Source organism: Bos indicus, chromosome 1, assembly GCF_029378745.1.
Source record: "Bos indicus isolate NIAB-ARS_2022 breed Sahiwal x Tharparkar chromosome 1, NIAB-ARS_B.indTharparkar_mat_pri_1.0, whole genome shotgun sequence".
Classification (NCBI taxonomy): domain Eukaryota; kingdom Metazoa; phylum Chordata; class Mammalia; order Artiodactyla; family Bovidae; genus Bos; species Bos indicus.
Window position 1 is genome coordinate 131,053,067 of NC_091760.1, and position 21,386 is coordinate 131,074,452.

The 21,386-nt window shown below is 40.9% G+C and overlaps 1 pseudogene; it reads left to right on the forward strand.

Annotated features, from left to right (window-relative positions):
* Positions 1 to 578: 578 nt before the first annotated feature.
* On the forward strand, positions 579 to 20,257 carry LOC109563227 (protein phosphatase 1 regulatory subunit 14A pseudogene; annotated as a pseudogene).
* Positions 20,258 to 21,386: the final 1,129 nt, after the last annotated feature.

Sequence of the window (21,386 nt, forward strand, 5' to 3'; positions counted from 1 at the left end):
CGGCATATGCAAAGGCGGGATCAAGCCTCAGGAGTTCCCCCGGATATTCTGGAGCATCTACCCGCCAAAAACCAGAGTCTGCCTACTTTATTGCTTTGTGCTCTCACCTCTGACTTTACTGGGGGCTGTCCCCCACCACCATCTCGCTCTCTCTGTCAAAGAGTTAACTTACAGCTCCAATTAATAAAGTTCCTGGGCAATTAGGAGTGTTTAAATCCAAATCCCTCAGATGGCTCTCTAACTCGCCTGACAAGTTTACCTGGACTCCTACAGCTATGCATACGATTGTTTACAGTCTCCCAGCCTTGAGAGGCACGGGAAGCTTAAGATATTCAAATAGTTTAGAACCTCTCAGAGAGTTAGAAACTGTCAGAATAAACTAGTAAAGGATTTCATTGATGAGCCAATGCTTGTTGCCAAGTTTCCACATCCCCTGAATTGTATCCTTGAATGTGTATTAATTAATATAGTTGGTATGTATAAAAAATAAGTAGTGGCCTTGGTGTTAGTAACTTTAGACCCTTAAGGTAATAAATTCTTTCCTTTGTTGTAAACCCATTAAAATCCATCCTATAGGAATGCAATTTTATCTTCGGAAGGTGGTGCCCGAGACAGGCTTTTCGAAGGTAAGTCCCCAACCCCATTCCCCCAGTGTTGAGTTTTGGGGACGGATAGGACCCCACTTAGGGTGCTGCAGACCCCCCTGTAGAATAGACAGGGCGAGAGGAGTGGGAAGTGTTGAAAGTGTTGAAGAGTTAGAGAGAAAAAACGGTTTCTAAAAAGGCTGACAAAAAAGGCCTAATCTTTTGATAGCTAAAAGCAAAATCTTTTACTATACTTAATTTTCTGACATGGGTAACACTGAATCAAATGAAATACAGCTCTTTATAGGAATAATTTTACAGTTATTAAGCAAAAGAGAAATCAAAGTCAAAAAATCTACCATCCAATCATTTTTTACATTTGTACAAGAGCACTGCCCTTGGTTTCTACAACAGGGCACTGTTAACCTAGATATCTGGGAAAAAGTGGGGAAACAGCTAAGAGCTTATTGTGCTCATCATAGCTTGGAGAAAATCCCTACTTACACCTTTCCTCTATGGAACATGACTAGAGATGCTTTAGATCCAGCTCAAGAATTTGAAAAGGTACCTGTTAAAGAGGAAAGTGAAGTTGCAAAAACACCTGTTAAACAGAAAAGCGAATCTGAAAAGGTACCTGTTATAAACAAAAGTGAAACTGAAGAGGTTATACCTAGCTATTGGCAACTAAATGAATGGCTAGCCGCTATGACTGCCAATGAGCATGTAAAAATTAGGAATGAGAAAAAAGATCAGCTCTCCCCTCAGGATGAAAAAGATTTAGAGGAAACAGCAATTCGATGCCATTCTGATGAAGATTGGTCTTTTTTAGCTAAAGATGCTCCTAAAAGTTTAAGAAAAACATCCCTAATCAGACCATCCGCTCCTAGGAGCTTGAGGGAAACATCCCCAATCAGACAGTCCCTAAGATTTAGTCACCAAACAGTTAAAGGATCTCCGGAATAGGAGAGGAGAAATTCTATTACTCTTTATATATTTGATAAATAAATAAATAGTCGCCGACGCCATCTCCCCTTCGAATACCCTGGATCAGCTGGGGCTGGACCTCGGCAGGAGAGGCAAGAGCATAGTCAGTAATTTGTTTGCCCGAGTTGAAATCTAGAAGGGAGAGCTTTCTGACTCCCAGGAAGTCATTCCCTTTTCTGCAGGGCAGTTTCCTCATCTGTAAAATGGAGATTGCAGTAATACTTAAATCAAGGGCTGGTGGGATTTCCCTAGCAATCCAGTGGCTAAGACTCTGCGCTTCAATGCAAGGGGTGTGGGTTCCATCCCTGTCCAGGGAACTAAGATTCTACATGCCGAGTGGCTCAGCCAAGAAAATTAAAAAAAAAATAATAATAATCATGGGCTGGTGATGAGGATTAAGTAAGACTCAGTGTATTTAAAGTTGTGTGTCCAGATAGGAAAGTCATCAAGGAAGACTTTAGTTTTGTCTGTATTGTTTAACTTATTACAGCAAGAATGTATAATATTTTTTTCTGTATAATCTTTTCCATTGATGACTTGGGTTGTTTCCACCTTTTGTTTATTATGGATAATGCTGCTATGAACTTTGGGTACAAATATCTATTTGAGGCCCTGATTCAATTCTTTGGGGGTATATACCCAGAAGTGGAATTGCTGGATTATGGGGTAATTCCATGTTTAATTTTTTAAGGAAACACCATAATGTTTCTCATTTGTTACATTTAGTTCATTCAGCTTCAGGAAATTACAAAAATAATTCATGCTTGCTTTAACAAATAATACAGAGGTATATGAAGAAGAAGTTTAAATTCATGCACTCCATGTACAATCAGTACTATCTGTTGGGTTTCTTACCTCACTTCTCTTTCTCTATTTGTACAAAGACATCTAAACAGAGCTAGTTTTAGTTCTGGCCCTTTTTTCTTTCTTTCCTCCCCCGCCCAAATGGGGATAATATAAACACTAAAGCTCCCCATTATCACTCCCACAAAATCTCCATGAGGTATGTTTTAAATATTGAAATTATTTTATAGTTTGTTATTAAGACAGAGAGATCAAAATAACATCCAAATGCTCATTAAAGTGGTAGAAGTATATACAGGAGGAAGCAACCACTAGAATTGTTGGAACCAGACAGGCAAAAAAAAGAAAAATCAGGAAAAAAGTTATAGTTTTCCAAGTAGCTGATCACCTATAGTATGTCACTCTGCAGAGGGTAAATGCATTTAAAATGAGGCCCACAGAGAACAAAGTTCTCAGGGTTTTTTCTGCAAAAGTAGAAGTAGACATGAGACCTGTCACTCAAATTATGAAAAGAGAAATGCCAGGAAAAGTGAGAATAGGACTTACTTTTAGCAAGAGAAGGATGTCATGGTGACCACTGCAGTGAGACTTTCTTGATCTCTTGTTTGGATTCACCAGCATCCAGCCTCTTGTGTGGCTGGCCTCTCCCGGTCTCCAGGAAGAGTGTCCAAGGCCCCCAGCCCCATATTCTATTTATACTTGTCTCCCACTTCTACCTCCCACTAACAGCACCTGCCTGAAATAAATCCATGGAGGTTGCCACTTGTGGAATAAGTCTTTCTGTTTTGTTTTTAATATTTATTGTGTATTTGCTTATTGGGCTGTGCTGGGTCTTAGTTGCAGCCTGTGGGATCTTCAATCTTTGTTGTGTCGTGTGAGACCTAGTTCCCTGACCAGGGATTGAACACAGGCCAAGTGCATTGGGAGTGGAGAGTCTTAGCCACTGGATCACAGGGGAAGTCCCCAAATAAGTCTTTTTGATTATTAAAAAAAATTTTTATCTTTCCAAATGTATAAATACATATATGTCCTCAAAGACAATAGACTTATTTTAGAATTGTTAGATCTGCCTTAAATGTGTTGGTAATGTCCCAAAGAAAGGCAATGCCAAAGAATGCTCAAACTACTGCACAATTGCACTCATCTCACACGCTAGTAAAGTCATGCTCAAAATTCTCCAAGCCAGGCTTCAGCAATACGTGAGCCGTGAACTTCCTGATGTTCAAGCTGGTTTTAGAAAAGGCAGAGGAACCAGAGATCAAATTGCCAACATCCTCTGGATCATGGAAAAAGCAAGAGAGTTCCAGAAAAACATCTATTTCTGCTTTATTGACTATGCCAAAGTCTTTGATTGTGTGGATCACAACAAACTGTGGAAAATTCTGAAAGCGATGGGAATACCAGACTACCTGACCTGCCTCTTGAGAAATCTGTATGCAGGTCAGGAAGCAACAGTTAGAACTGGACATGGAACAACAGACTGGTTCCAAATAGGAAAAGGAGTACGTCAAGGCTGTATATTGTCACCCTGCTTATTTAACTTCTATGCAGAGTACATCCTGAGAAACACTGGACTGGAAGAAACACAAGCTGGAATCAAGATTGCCGGGAGAAATATCAATAACCTCAGATATGCAGATGACACCACCCTTATGGCAGACAGTGAAGAGGAACTAAAAAGCCTCTTGATGAAAGTGAAAGTGGAGAGTGAAAAGTTGGCTTAAAGCTCAACATTCAGAAAACGAAGATCATGGCATCCGGTCCCATCACTTCATGGGAAATAGATGGGGAAACAGTGGAAACAGAGTCAGACTTTATTTTTTGGGGCTCCAAAATCACTGCAGATGGTGACTGCAGCCATGAAATTAAAAGATGCTTACTCCTTGGAAGGAAAGTTATGACCAACCTAGATAGCATAATCAAAAGCAGAGACATTACTTTGCCAACAAAGGTCCATCTAGTCAAGGCTATGGTTTTTCCAGTGGTCATGTATGGATGTAAGAGTTGGACTCTGAAGAAGGCTGAGTGCCAAAGAATTGATGCTTTTGAACTGTGGTGTTGGAGAAGACTCTTGAGAGTCCCTTGGACTGCAAGGAGATCCAACCAGTCCATTCTGAAGGAGATCAGTCCTGGGTGTTCTTTGGAAGGAATGATGCTAAAGCTGAAACTCCAGTACTTTGGCCACCTCATGCAAAGAGTTGACTCACTGGAAAAGACTCTGATGCTGGGAGGGATTGGGGGCAGGAGGAGAAGGGGACGACAGAGGATGAGATGGCTGGATGGCATCACTGACTCGATGGACGTGAGTTTGAGTGAACTCCGGGAGTTGGTGATGGACAGGCAGGGAGGCCTGGCGTGCTGTGATTCATGGGGTGGCAAAGAGTCGGACACAACTGAGTGACTGAACTGAACTGAACTTAATGTTCCTTTGGCCCATACAATTATGAAGGAAAACTGCAACTCTCATTCCTTAATTGTGAAGAGTAGGTTCCTGGGATGTATTAAATGTTTATACCTGCTGTGGTAGATAATCACTTAATACCTGTTAGTAATTCAAATTCTGACTGTACTTATTTTTATTAATAATTTATTTTTAATTGGAGGATAATTGCTCTACAATATTGTGTTGGTTTCTGCCATACATCAACATGAATCAGCCATAGGTATGCATATGTCCCCTCTTTCTTGAACCTCCTTGAACCCCCTCCTATTCCTCTAGGTTGTCACAGAGCACTGAGTTTGAACTCCCCACGTCATACAGCCAGTTCCCACAGGCTGTCTATTTTACATACGGTAATGTATATTTCCATGCTACTCTCTTCATTCGTCCCACCCTTCCCTTCCCCCCTGTGTCCACAAGTCTTCCTCTCTGTCCCCACTGCTGCCCTGCACATAGGTTCATCAGTGCCATCTTTCTAGATTCCATAGATATGCATTACTATACAATGTTTGTTTTTCTCTTTCTGACTTGCTTCACTCTGTATAACAAGCTCTAGGTTCATCCATCTCATTAGAACTGACTCAAATGCGTTTCTTTTTTGGCTGAGTAATATTCTATTGTATATATGTGCCACAGCTTCTTTATCCATTCATCTGTTGATGGACATCTAGGTTTCTTCTATGTCCTGGCTATGGTAAATAGTGCTGCAATGAACACTGGGGTACATGTGGCTTTTTCAGTTATGGTTTTCTCAGGCTATATGCCAAGTAATGGGGTTGTTGGGTCATATGGTAGCTTTATTCCTAGTTGTTTTTAGGAATCTCCATACTATTATCCATAGTGGCTGTGTCAATTTACATTCCCACCAACAGTGCAAGAGGGTTCCCTTTTGTCCACACCCTCTCCAGAATTTATTGTTGGTAGATTTTTTGTTGATGGCGATTCTGACTGTTGTGAGGTGAAACCTCATTGCAGTTTTGATTTGCATTTCCCTAATTGAGCATCTTTTCATGTGTTTATTAGGCATCTCTATGTGGAAACAGTGTCAGACTTTATTTATTTGGGCTCCAAAATCACTGCAGATGGTGACTGTAGCCATGAAATTAAAAGACACTTACTCCTTGGAAGGAAAGTTATGACCAACCTAGATAGCATATTCAAAAGAAGAGACATTACTTCGCCAACAAAGGTCCATCTAGTCAAGGCTATGGTTTTTCCAGTGGTCATGTATGGATGTGAGAGTTGGACTGTGAAGAAAGCTGAGCACCGAAGAATTGATGCTTTTGAACTGTGGTGTTGGAGAAGACTCTTGAGAGTCCCTTGGACTGCAAGGAGATCCAACCAGTCCATTCTGAAGGAGATCAGCCCTGGGAGTTCTTTGGAAGGAATGATGCTAAAGCTGAAACTCCAGTACTTTGGCCACCTCATGTGAAGAGTTGACTCATTGGAAAAGACCCTGATGCTGGGAGGGATTGGGGGCAGGAGGAGAAGGGGACGACAAAGGATGAGATGGCTGCATGGCGTCACTGACTCGATGGATGTGGGTCTGAGTGAACTCCTGGAGTTGGTGATGGACAGGGAGGCCTGGCGTGCTGAGATTCATGGGGTCGCATAGAGTCGGACACGACTGAGTGACTGAACTGAACTGATGTCTTCTTTGGAGAAATGTCTTTTTAGGTCTTCTGCCCATTTTTTGATTGGGTTATTTGTTTTTCTGGTATTGAGCTACATGAGCTGCTTGTATATTTTGGAGATTAATCCTTCGTCAGTTGCTTCATTTGCTATTGTTTTTTCCCATTCAGAGGGTTGTCTTTTCACAGTGTTTATAGTTTCCTTTGGTGTGCAAAAGCTTTTAAGTTTAATTAGGCCCCATTTGTTTATTTTTTTTTTAATTTCCACTTCTCTAGTGGATTTTTTAGTGTGGAAACATGATCTGGAAGTTTTGGTACTATTTTAATTTTATTTTTGCCCAGTATCCCTTCCTTTATCTTGTAACCTGTGAAAAATTGATTCCTCTCATTTTCCAAAAACAGGCCTAGCTCCTACAATCTGATGTTTAATCCCACCTTTGTATTTGACTCCTTTGTTCATTCATTCAATAAGTATTCACTGAGAGTCTTCATACCAGGCAATATATAGAACGCAGGAGATGCAGCAGTGAATGAAGCAGACAAAACTCCTACCTTGGGAAGTTTAGGTTCTAATTTTTTTTTTCTTGCTTGGTAGGCTAGCTATCATATATTTTTTCCTAATGTATTCCACCCTACTCTTTAAGGGCCTAATATAATTTTGAGCTTCTTCTACCTTTGACCAGATCAGTCAAAATCACTCCCCTGACCTCAGACAGCAGTCACAGTTTTCAGCAGAGAATCTCTAAGGAGCATCTTCTGATACATGATGTTGTTGGAAACCAATTATTCTGTTTCACATGCTGTTTGTGTTTTTTTGATCTGGAATCTTCTGTCAGTTCCAGTCCTGTTACTCAGCTGGAGATTGCTCCTCAGGTTCCTGCCTGGGGTGACACAGACTCTCCCAGGATTGGCAGATGCAGAAGTAGCAGAAGTGCCTGCCATGGAAAGGCACCAGTCTCTCAGTAATCCATGCTGACACTGCAGCTCAACCCCGCTTGGAGGTCTGTGACTGCTGCTGCAATCACCTCCATGTAATGCACGCCAGTGCTGACCCAGGGGCAAACCTGCCTCTGCAGAAACAGGGACCAAGTGAGAGATGGCAGTCCCCTCTGTCATCACCACCCTTCTGGAAAACTAGCAGGCTGTCTAACTGCACACCTCTACATTGGCTGCAGTTCTATCTCAAGTCCTTCAGTTTCAATTTTTCACATAAACTGCCTTAATAATTATGTGCTGTGTGATTAGTCACTCAGTCGTGTCCAACTCTTTGCGATCCCAGCAGCCTGCCAGGCTCCTCTGTCCATGGGATTTTCCAGACAAGAATACTGGAGTGGGTTGCCATGCCCTCCACCAGGAGATCTTCCCAACCCAGGGATCAAATTCAGATCTCCCACATTTCAGGCAGATTCTTTACCATCTGAGCCACCAGGCAAGTCCAAGAATACTGGAATGGGTAGCCTATCCCTTTCCCAGATGATCTTCCTGACCCAGGAATCGAACCAGGGTCTCCCGCATTGCAGGTGGATTCTTTGCCACCTCTTTTCTTAATTAGTTGCATTTTCAAAACTAATTGTGATATGGTTTTCAAGGAATTTTTCAACTTAACCTAAATTTTCAAATGTATTAGCATAGAAGTGCTTATAATGTTGTTTTTAAATGGCTGTAGGATCTATAATAATGTTCCATTTAAATTCTTGTTAGCTACTTTTTGTTTTTTTTGTTGTTCCCTTAATCAGTCTTGTTAGGGATTTATCAAATTTATTAATCTTTTTAATAATCAATTTTTGACTTCAATTATTTTCTTTATTGGATGTCTTTCTGCTTCCTAATCATCCTGCTTCTATCTTAATTATTTCCATTATTCTACTTTCTTTGGGTTTACTCTGCTCAGTTTTTTTCCTTTTAGCTAACTTCTTGAGATAGAAGTTAAGATAATTTAATTTCAGCCTCTTTTCTCTTATATGCATTTAGAGCTATAGGTTTCCCTCAAGGCACAGCTACAACTGCATTCAACAAGTTTTTAAAATAACAAATTGCTAACATTTGGAAAAGGTCAGTTTTCATTCCAATTCCAAAGAAAGGCAATGCCAAAGAATGCTCAAACTACCACACAATTGCACTCATCTCACATGCTAGTAAAGTAATGCTCAAAATTCTCCAAGCCAGGTTTCCAGAAATACGTGAAACGTGAACTTCCTGATGTTCAAGCTGGTTTTAGAAAAGGCAGAGGAACCAGAGATCAAATTGCCAACATCCGCTGGATCATGGAAAAAGTAAGAGAGTTCCAGAAAAACATCTATTTCTGCTTTATTGACTATGCCAAAGCCTTTGACTGTGTGGATCACAACAAACTGTGGAAAATTCTGAAAGAGATGGGAATACCAGACCACCTGACCTGCCTCTTGAGAAACCTATATGCAGGTCAGGAAACAACAGTTAGAACTGGACATGGAACAACGGACTGGTTCCAAATAAATATGAAAAGGTGTACGTCAAGGCTGTATATTTTCACCTTGCTTATTTAACTTATATGCAGAGTACATCATGAGGAACGCTGGACTGGAGAAGCACAAGCTGGAATCAAGATTGCCGGGAGAAATATCAATAACCTCAGATATGCAGATGACACCACCCTTATGGCAGACAGTGAAGAGGAACTAAAAAGCCTCTTGATGAAAGTGAAAGAGGAGAGTGAAAAAGTTGGCTTAAAGCTCAACATTCAGAAAACGAAGATCATGGCATCTGGTCCCATCACTTCATGGGAAATAGATGGGGAAACAGTGGAAACAGTGTCAGACTTTATTTTTTTGGGCTCCAAAATCACTGCAGATGGTGACTGCAGCCATGAAATTAAAAGACGCTTACTCCTTGGAAGGAAAGTTATGTCCAACCTAGATAGCATATTCAAAAGCAGAGACATTACTTTGCCAACAAAGGTCCATCTAGTCAAGGCTATGGTTTTTCCTGTGGTCATGCATGGATGTGAGAGTTGGACTGTGAAGAAGGCTGAGCGCCGAAGAATTGATGTTTTTGAAGTGTGGTGTTGGAGAAGACTCTTGAGAGTCCCTTGGACTGCAAGGAGATCCAACCAGTCCATTCTGAAGGAGATCAGTCCTGGGTGTTCTTTGGAAGGAATGATGCTAAAGCTGAAACTCCAGTACTTTGGCCACCTCATGCGAAGAGCTGACTCATTGGAAAAGACTCTGATGCTGGGAGGGATTGGGGGCAGGAGGAGAAGGGGACGACAGAGGATGAGATGGCTGGATGGCATCACTGACTCGATGGATGTGAGTCTGAGTGAACTCCGGGAGCTGGTGATGGACAGGGAAGCCTGGCGTGCTGCGATTCATGGGGTCACAAAGAGTTGGACATGACTGAGCGACTGAACTGAATTGAACTGAACCAATTATACATCAGTGTTATCACCAGATTTAGATATGGAACATCTTTATCACTCCAGAAATTTTCCACCTGCTTCTTTCCAGTTAACACTCATGTCCAGAGGTAACTACTCTTCTGATTTCTATTACCATTGGTAGATGTGCCAATAAAATATAAATTTCATATAAAATTCATATAAAATTTCATATAAATCAAATCCAACAGTATCCCAATAGTATATATACTTTTGTGTATACAGCTTTTTTGCTCAACTTAATGTTTTAGTTATTAAATATTAATCTGTGTTATTGCATGTGTGATTTTTAAATGCCTTGTAACAGTCCATTGTATGGATGTAGTACAATTTGGGCTTCCCAGGTGGCGCTGGTGGTAAACAATCCACCTGCCATTGCAAGAGATGAGGATTTGATCCCTGGGTGGGGAAGATCCCCTGGAGACGGAAATAGCAACCCACTCCAGTATTCTTGCCTGGAAAATTCTATAGACAGAGGAGCCTGGTGGGTTACAGTCCACTGGATTCCAAACAGTCAGACACAATTGAACAGATGCTAAAATTTATTGATCCATTTTTCTGAAGGCAGAAATTTAGTAGATTTTTAAAGAGTTTTTTGCTATTATAAATAAAACTGCTATGAAAATTATTACACTTGTATTAGGTTGGTGACAAAGTAATTGTGGTTTTTGACTGTGAATTTTGAATCATTATAACTAGGCCCAAACACATCTTTATTAATCAAAATAGAAAATATAACAATCAACACAATGTTGTCAAAAATAAATAAATTTGGTCATTCCTGTAGCATAAAAATCCGTGTTTCGGGATTTGATGAATCTTGGAAAGCATTTTCTTCCTCCCACTGGTTGTGGAAGCAGTTTCCCTGTAAAAAGTTGTTGAGATGAAGGAATTCTGGTCGACTGGTAAGAGGTCAGGTGAATATGGCCCTTAAGGCAAAACTTTGTAGCCCAATTGGTTCAACTTTTGAAGCATTGGTTGGGTGACATTTGGTTGGGTGCTGTTGTGGAGAAGAACTGGGCCGTTTCTGTTGACGATGCTGGCTGCAGGCATTGCAGTTTTCAGTGCATCTCATCAACTTGCTGAGCATATGTGGGGAAGTTAACAAGATGGTGCCAGCCAGGCACTCTTGCCCCATGCTCTCATGCCCTCTTGGCCCATGTTCTGTGAAAAATTACTTTGCATGGTTGTGTAACAGCTGAGATCGCTTATGGCACTGTGCATGCGCTTGCTTGGTTGGGCTACTTTGTGCAGTACGCCTGTATGGGCACCATCTGGTAAGGCTTTGCTGTTGCATTGGGGCTACATTGGGGTGGCATCGTGGTTATGTTATGGCTGTGTTATGGCTATGTTATGGTTATGTTGTAGCTGCTGCTACAGCTGCTGCATCAGCCAGGAGAGAGGCTGTGTTACGGTTGCTGTGCCAGCCAGGAGAGAATAAACACATCTGCAGTTCCTGCGGCTCCTCGTGTCTTCTTCCAGCCTCTTATCTACCCTGGGTTCAGCAAACAGTGCAGACAGTGTGAATAGCAAGACAGCTGGCATCACAAGCAGGATTAGCAATTCAGCATACTTCTTAGATGTAATGGTTTTGCCAAGATTCAGAAAGCTGTAGCGGATCAGACAGGCAGCATGCCACCAAATAACGACCATGACCTTTTTTGGTGCAAGCTTGTCTTTGGGAAGTGTTTTGGAGCTTCTTCTCAGCCCAACCACTGAGCTGGTCATTGCCGGTTGTTGAATACAATCCACTTTTCATCGCACATCACTATCCAATGGAGAAATGGTTCATTGTTGCTGTGTAGAATAAGAGAAGATGACACTTCAGAATGATGATATTTTTTGATTTGTAGTCAGTACATGAGGCTCCCACTTATTGAGGTTTTTCACCTTTCTACTGCTACTACTGCTACTACTAAGTCGCTTCAGTCGTGTCTGACTCTGTGTGACCCCAGAGACGGCAGCCCACCTGGCTCCCCTATCCCTGGAATTCTCCAGGCAAGAACACTGGAGTGGGTTGCCATTTCCTTCTCCAATGCATGAAAGTGAAAAGTGAAAGTAAAGTCGCTCAGTCGTGTCCGACTCTTAGCGACTCCAGGAACTGCAGCCTACCAGGCTCCTCCATCCATGAGATTTTCCAGGCAAGAGTACTGGAGTGGGGTGCCATTGCCTTCACCTTTCTAATTTTCTTCAAATGCTGAACAACCATAGAATGGTCGACGTTGAGTTCTTTGGCAAATTCTCATGTAGTTGTAAGAGAATCAGCTTCGATGATCCTCTCAACTGGTCACTGTCAACGTCCAATGGCCGGCCACTGCACTCCTCATCTTCAAGGCTCTGGTCTGCTTTGCAAAACTTCTTGAACCACCACGGCACTGTTCGTTTGTTAGCAGTTCCTGGGCCAAACATGTTGTTGATGTTGTGAGTTGTCTCTGTTGCTTTATGACCCATTTTGAACTCGAATATAAGAAAAGTGCTCAAATTTGCTTTTTTGTCTAACATTTCCCTAGTCTAAAATAAATATAAATTAAACATCAAATAATAAATCATTAGCAAAAAATAAATTAGCAAAAGTGAGAAATGCACGTTAAAATGATGTATAACATAACATTTATTTAAGAATGTATTCCAATGTCAAACAGCAAAGTTTAATAATGCAAAAATCAAAATTACTTTTGCACCAACCTAAATATTTTAGGTAGACATATATTCTCTTGGTCTTGTGTGGAATTGCTTGGTAATAGGATATGAGGCTTTTTAGTCTTAGTAGATACTGCTAATGTCTCTGCTATTTTAAATAGCAATGTTCTGAATCCATATTAATTTTATTATTTTTCTCATTTCCTGACATATTTATAATTAACAGTATGGAAGAGTTGGGGCTTCCCTGGTGGCTCAGACAGTGAAGAATCCACTTGCAGAGCAAGACACCTGGGTTCAATCCCTGGATTGGGAAGATCCCCTGGAGAAGGGAATGGCTATCCACTCTAGTACTCTTGCCTGGAGAAATCCATGGTCAGAGGTGCCTGGAGGGCTGCAATCCATGGGGTCGCAGAGTCGGACACAACGGAGCAACTAACACTTTCACTTTCAAGGAAGATTTTAATGCTTTGTCAAACTTCTTTTTAAAATAATATGTCTATGCTGTTATGTCTTTTCCAGATTTAGTTATTTACTGTTGCCTGCGCTGGCTCCTCGTTGCTGTGTGCAGGCTTTCTCTAGTTGCAGTGAGCAGGGTCAACACTTGTTATGGTACACAGGCTTATTGCAGTGGGCTCTCTTGTTGTGGAGCACAGGCTTTAGGCTTGTGGGCTTCAATAATTTCGGTGGGTGCAATAGCTGTGGTGTACCGGCTTAGGTGCTCTGCAACATGTGGGATCTTCCTGGACCGAGTATTGAACCTGTGTCTCCTACCTTGGCAGGTAGATTCTTTACCATTGAGCCACCAGGGAAGTCCCCTCTCAAACATTTTTAAAGGTCACGAAATAATCACAATTTTTCTCCTTAAGATTAAGATTATTAAGGTTATTAAGATTAAGATTATTATTAAGGCTAAGGTTATTAAAGTCGCTGTGAACAGTTTCAACTTGTCCTACACTACTGTGCAAAGTGAGGACTGCCTATATTTATCACAACATAATCACAAGAGTGATAGCCTGTCACCTTTTCCATGTTCTGTTGGCTAAAAGCACGTCACTTATTCTCACTCAAATGGGGCAGATCAGATTATACAGGGCTTAATGCTAGAGGGGGGAGATCATGACCTGTTTTCAAACTTTGCCTCAGGTCAGTTTAGTTGTCGCTCAGTCATGTCTGACTCTTTGTGACCCCATGGACTGCAGCACACCCGGCCTCCCTGTCCATCACCAACTCCCAGAGTTTACTCAAACTCACGTCCATTGAGTCAGTGATGCCATCCAACCATCTTACCCTCTGTCATTCCCTTCTCCTCCTGCCTTCAATCTTCCCCAGCATCAGAGTCTTTTCAAATGAGTCAGTTCTTCGCATCAGGTGGCCAAAGTATTGGAGTTTCAGCTTCAACATCAGTCCTTCCAATGAACACTCAGGACTGATCTCCTTTAGGATGGACTGGTTGGATCTCCTTGTAGTCCAAGGGACTCTCAAGAGTCTTCTCCAACACCACATTCAAAAGCATCAATTCTTCGGTGGTCAGCTTTTTTTATAGTCCAACTCTCACATCCATACATGACTATTGGAAAAACTATAGCCTTGACTAGACGGACCTTTGTTGGCAAAGTAATGTCTCTGCTTTTTACCATGCTGTCTAGGCTGGTCATAACTTTCCTGCCAAGGAGTAAGTGTCTTTTAATTTCATGGGTGCAGCCACCATCTGCAGTGATTTTAAAGCCCCCCAAAATAAAATCTGTCACTGTTTCCACTGTTTCCCCATCTATTTGCCATGAAGTGATGGGACCGGATGACATGATCTTCGTTTTCTGAATGTTTAGCTTTAAGCCAACTTTTTCACCCTCCTCTTTCACTTTCATCAAGTGGCTCTTAAGTTCTTCACTTTCTGCCATAAGGGTGGTATCATCTGCATATCTGAAGTTATTGATATTTGTCCCGGCAATCTTGATTCCAGCTTGTGTTTCTTCCAGCCCAGAGTTTCTCATGATGTACTCTGCATATAAGTTAAATACGCAGGGTGACAATATACAGCCTTGATGTACTCCTTTTCCTATTTGGAACCAGTCTGTTTTTCCATGTCCAGTTCTAACTGTTGCTTCCTGACCTGCATACAGATTTCTCAAGAGGCAGGTCAGGTGGTCTGGTATTCCCATCTCTTTTAGAATTTTCCACAGTTTGTTGTGATCCACACAGTCAAAGGCTTTGGCATAGTCAAGAAAACAGAAATAGATGTTTTTGTGGAACTGTCTTATTTTTTTGATGATCCAGCGGAAGTTGGCAATTTGATCTCTGGTTCCTCTGCCTTTTCTAAAGCCAGCTTGAACATCTGGAAGTTCACAGTTTATGACTGAGTTTTCTAATCATGAACATATGACCATGTTACATCTATTCATTTGGTAAGGTCTTCTGTAGTTTGTGGGTTGGTTTTGTTAATTTATTTGTTTAGGACAATGTCTGTAACTTTCAGAATAGAGGACTTGCATAATTTTTAAAGAGCTTTTCCTAGGTTTTAAATATTTTTGTTGCTGTGGTCAGTGTGTTGATTTTTAAATTTTATTTTCTAGTACTTTGTGACCAGTAGATAGAAATACAATAGATTTTTTTTTTTTAATTTTGAACTTGTATTCACCAAGTCAACTTATTAGTTTGTATATTCTTTTAGATACTACACAAATATAATCATGTTGTCTGCCAATTAGCACATTTTTATGTCTTCCTTTCCAATCTTTATGTCTCTAGTTTCTTTTCATTGCCTTTTTGGAATGGCTAGGGCTTCCACTACAATGCTGAATAGAACAAGAGTAAAATTCTTGTTTTGTTCCTGATGTTAAAGCATTCAATATTTTATCATTGTGTGTGATTTAACTGTAATTCTTTAAGGATGTGCTTCATCAGATTAAGAAACTTCTTTTATATTAGTTGGCTGAATTTGATGTTAAATTTGAGTAAGTGCTTTTTCTGAATCTATGGGGATGATTATGCAGTCCTCCCCTTTTTTTTTTCAGTAAATGCCGCAAACTATGGTGATTGATTTGTGGATATTAATTAAATGGATGTATATATTTGACCCTGCAGGCCTAGGATAAAACTTGTTTATCATTAGATATTATCGTTCTACCTTATTAGAATTATTTGATTTGCTAATGTTTTGCTAATAGAATGTTGGCATCTGTATTCATGAGCAACATAGGTCTGAAATATTCCATTCTTGTAATTTTCTTCCCTTGTTGATTTGTGATATCAGGATTATCCTGTCCTCTTAAATGAGGGAGAAGTTTCATTTTCCTCTGTCTTTGAAAAAGTTTTTGTTTGGTTTGTAATGTATCTTCCTTTGGTGTTTGGTAGAAATCAAGTCATTTGGGTTTAGGGTTTTCTTTGTGGAAAAGTTATTAATTATTAATTTAACTTCACTAACACCTATGACTATTCCTGTATTTTATTTATTTTTATGTCAGCTGGGAAAGATTGAGGGCAGGAGGAAAATGGGGTGACAGCTGATGAATGGTTGGATGGCATCATCAACTCAGTGGACATGAGTTTGAGTAAACTCCAGGACATAGTGAAGGTCAGGGAAGCCTGGCGTACTATAGTCCATGGGGTCGCAAAGAGTTGGACGTGACTGAGTGACTGAACAACAACAATGTCAGGTTTATGTTCAATATGTTATGGTTTCTTTATTTGTCAGTTAAAAACTGTTCTATTTTCCATTATGGTTTTCTCTTTGATCCATTGATTATTTAGAATTTTCTATTTAATTTTTAAATAGTTGGAAATTTTCAGTATGTTCATTATTGATTTTTTTTCATTTGATTCCATTGTGGTTAGAGAAAAATTTTTGTATAATTTCAATCCTCAGATATATGCTGTTTTGTTTTATGATCCAGCACACACTCTGTCTTTCATTTCAATCTTAAAGAAAGGCAATGCCAAAGAATGTTAAACTGCCATACTGTGCTCATTTCATATGTAAGGTTACACCCAAAAGCCTTCAAGTTAGGCTTCAGCAGTATGTGAACTGAGAACTTCAAGATGTACTAGCTGGGTTTAGAAAAGGCAGAGGAACCAGAAATCAAATTGCCAACCTTCATTGGATCATAGAGAAAGCAAGGGAATTCCAGAAAAACATCTACTTTTGCTTAATTGACAACACACTGTGGAAAATTCTTAAAGAGATGAGAATACTAGACCACCTTTACTGCCTCCTCAGAAACCTGTATGCAGGTCAAGAAGCAACAGTTAGAACTGGGCATGGAACAACTGACTGGCTCAAAATTGGGAAAGGAGTAAGACAAGGGTGTATATTGGCAGCCTGCGTATTTAACTTACATGCAGAGTACATCATATGAAATGCCAGCCTGGATGAATGATAAGCTGATTGCCAGGAGAAATTTCAGCAACCTTAGATATTTAGATGATACTATTCTAACAGCAGAAAGACAAGAGGAACTAAAGAGTCTCTTGATAAGGGTGAAAGAGGAGAGTGAAAAAGCTGGCTTAAAACTCAACATTCAAAAAACTAAGATCATGACGTCCAGTTCCATCACTTCATGGCAATTAGAAGGGGAAAAGTGGAAGCTTTAACAGACTTTATTTTCTTGGGCTCCAAAACCACTGTGAACACTAACTGCAGCCACGAAATTAAAAGACATTTGCTCCTTGGAAGGAAAGCTATGACAAGCCTAGACAGCATATTAAAAAGCAGAGACATCACTTTGCCAATAAAGGTCCACCTAATCAAAGCTATGGTTTTCCAGTAGTCATGTACAGATGTGAAAGCTGAACCATAAAGAAAGCTGAGCACTGAAGAATTGATGCTTTTGAGCTGTGGTGCTGGAGAAAACTCTTGAGAGTTTCTTGCCTGCAAGCAGATCAAACTAGTCAATCCTAAAGAAAATCAGCCCTGAATACTCATTGGAAGGACTGATGCTGAAGCTGAAGCTCCAATACTTTGGCAACCTGATCTGAAGAGCTTACTCATTGGAAAAGACCCTGATGCTGGGAAAGATTGAGGGTAGGAGGAGAAGGGGGCGACAGAGGATGAGATGGTCAGATAGGATCACTGACTCAATGGACATGAGTTTGAGCAAACTCTTGAGTGACAGTGAAGGACAGGGGAGCCTGGCATGCTGCAGTCCATGGGGTCACAAAGAGTCGGACACGGATTCTGACTGAACAACAACAAATATACTCTTAGTTTCATGGGGGCTTGCATATAAATTTCATTCTGCAGTTGGTAGGTATCATATTCTATATATGACACTTAGATCAAAAAGATTAATACTATAGATTAGAACTCCATATCCTTACTAATTTTTTGTCTCACTCTTCTTAAGGTATTGTGAGGAAAGTTAAAATGTTTTGTGACTATTGGTTTGTCTCTTCCTTCTTTTAATTCTGTCAAATATTGTTTCATGGATTTTAAAGCTGTGATATTGGGCACATACACATTTATAATTGTCTCTTGATGTTTGTGTTGTATGCTCAGACTCTTGAGTTGGGTCTAACTCTTTGCGACTCCTTGGACTGTAGCCCACCAGGCCTCTCTGTCCATGGGATTTTTCAGGCAAGAATACTGGAGTAGGGTACCATTTACTCCTCCAGGCGATCTTCTTGACCCAGGGGTCGAACCTTTGTCTCTTATGTCTCCTGCTTTGGCAGGCATATTCTTTACCACTAGCTCCACCTGGGAAGGCCTGTCTCTTGAATTCACCATTATTATAAAATGTCCCTGTATCTCTGAGAGTTCACCTTGTCTTGAATATGAATATAACCACTCCAGCTTTCTGTGCTTACTGTTTCTGTTTGTGTGATATATCTTTTTCTATCCTTTTACTTTCAACTTATCTGTGTTCTTATATTTAAAATGTGTCTCATATATATAAAGTTGGGTCGTTTAAATAAACTAATTAGAAATCTCTATCTTTAATCATAGAATTTGATCCTTTTGTATTTAAGTGATAACTGACATGTTTGGCTTTAAGTCTACTGTATCACCCTTTGCTTTCAATGTGTTCCATCTGGTATTCTTTCCCTTTTCTGCCTTTTCTACCATTAAAAAAAATTAAGCAAAGAGCGAACTGACAGTGCTTCATACATAATTGGAGGTTTTAACACCCTTCCCTCACCAATTGATAGAACCAGGCATAAAATCAACAGATATAGAGGATGTGAGCCACACTATTACACTTTGACTTAATTGATATTTGCAGGACGTTGCATCACAAAACGGCTGACTACTTACTTACACCAGGTGCTAAGCAGTAAAATTAAAAGGATTGAAATTATACAGACTATATTCTCTGTCACAGTGGAATTAAATCAGAGCTCAACAACAGTAACTAGAAAGAACTGAATATTTAGAAATGAAAAAACACTTCTATATAATCCATGAGCCAAAAAAAAAAATCACATGGGAAATTGAAAAATATTTAAATCTTTTATAAAATAACATTAAAATTACAATATTTTGTGCTAAGTTGCTTGGTCCTGTCTGATTCTTTGAGACCCCATGGATTGTAGCCTGCCAGGCTCCTCTGTCCATGGAATTTTCCAGGCAAGAATACTGGAGTGGGTTGCTGTTTCCCGCTCCAGGGATCTTCCCCATCCAGGGACTGAATCCACGTCTCTTATGTCTCCTGCGTTGGGAAATGGGTTTGATACCACTAGCGCCACCTGGGAAGACCTAATATTTTGTGAGATGCAGCTAAATAAGAGGAAAATTCACATCTTTAAATGCTTATATTAGAAAGAAGAAAAATCTAAAGCCAATGACCTGTGACCCTACCTCAAGAAATTATATAACAAAGTACAATTTGAAACATAAAGTAAGCGAGGAAGGAAATCATAAAGACAAGCGCAGTAATTAATGAAACAGCACATAGGCCAACAATAGTGAAAAATCAATGAAGCCAAAAACTGGTTCTTTTAAAATGTCAGCAAAATTGATAAGCTTTTGGCTAAACTGACAAAGGGGGAAAAAAAAGAAAGAAGACATAAAATATTAATATTAGGAATGAAAGTGGGAACATCACAATAGTCTCGACAAATACTAAAAGGATAGTAAGGGAATCAAGTATTATAATTAACCTTATGCCAAAAAATTGGGCAATCTAGATGAAAAGGACCAGTTCTCTTAAAGACAAAAACTACTGAAACTGGCACAAAAAGAAACAGGAAGTTTGGATAGCCCTTTATTAACGTCAAAAATTGAATTTGTAATTTAAAACTTGCCAAAAAAGGCCACGACCCGTAAGAGGTGCCCCGGGAGCTAGGCGAAAGCGCACAGCGCGGCGCAGGGGCCGGGCCAGGACCTTCTAGGAGTTCAGCGGCTGGGCGAGCGGACGCTGAGCAAGCTGCAGTCTCCATCGCGGGCCGGGGTTGGGGGCGGGGGGGAGGCGGTCGCTGCAAAAGTGACGCGTGCGCGTCACCGGCAAGTATGACCGGCTGGAGCTGCAGCTAAGCCTGGAGGTGGAGAAGTGGATCGACGGGCGCTTGGAGGAGTTGTTCAGCGCAGGGAGGCAGACAATGAGGTCAACATCGTGAATTGTTGAAACTAGAGAGCGAAGAGGAGAGAAGCCAGAACAGCCAGGGATCTTCTCAAGTCCTGCACAAACCCCACAGAGGGCTTCATCCAGGAACTGCTGGTGAAGCCCCGAGGCCTCCACAAGCAGCCAACTTTCTGCCAGCCCAGCTCCTTCGGCGGCGGCAGCCTGAGCCCCTCCAGGACCGAGCCCGGAAGGCGACGCCTTGATCCTCTCCGGCCTCCGTGACCTCCTACTGCATCTCCCCTTAACGCCGTCTTGGCTTGTTTATAAGTTGTATTCAACGGTTCTGTAACAATAACACTGCGTGCCTGTTTAAAAACACACACACACAAAAACGTGTCGAAAACCCCAGGCCCAAGAGGCGTCACTGATGAATTCTATAAAACATTTTACAAGTAAAAACCAATGCCATACAAACTCCTTTAGAAAACGAGGAAGTAGAAAACACTTTCCAATTCATTTTACAAAGCCAGTATTACCTTAATACCAAAACCAGATGCAGACATTACAAGGAAAAGCCTATATTCCTCATTCAATAGGTGTAAATTTAAGTAAAATTAAATTCTCACTTATGTAAGTATGTCTACTGTAAATATGTATTGAAAGGTGAGTGAGTGTGAAGTCACTCAGTCATGTCCGACTCTTTGGACTGTAGCCCACCAGGCTCCTCTGTCCATGGAATTTTTTAGGCAAGAGTACTGGAGTGAGTTGCCATTTCCTTCTCCAGGGGATCTTCCCTACCCAGGGATTGAACCTGGGTCTCCCACATTGTAGGCAGATGCCTTACCATCTGAGCCACCGTGGAAGACTGTATTGAAAGGTACTTGGGAACATGTTTCAGTTCAGTCACTCAGTTGTGTCCAACTCTTTGCGACCCCATGAATCGCAGCACGCCAGGCCTCCCTGTCCATCACCAGCTCCCGGAGTTCACTCAGACTCACGTCCATCGAGTCAGTGATGCCATCCAGCCATCTCATCCTCTGTTGTCCCCTTCTCCTCCTGCCCCCAATCCCTCCCAGCATCAGGGTCTTTTCCAATGAGTCAACTCTTTGCACGAGGTGGCCAAAGTATTGGAGTTTCAGCTTCAGCATCCGTCCTTCCAATGAACACCCAGGACTGATCTCCTTTAGTATGGACTGGTTGGATCTCCTTGCAGTCCAAGGGACTCTCAAGAGTCTTCTCCAACACCACAGTTCAAAAGCATCAATTCTTCGGCATTCAGCTTTCTTCAGAGTCCAACTCTCACATCCACACATGACCACTGGAAAAACTGTAGCCTTGACTAGATGGACCTTTGTTGGCAAAGTAATATCTCTGCTTTTCAATATACTATCT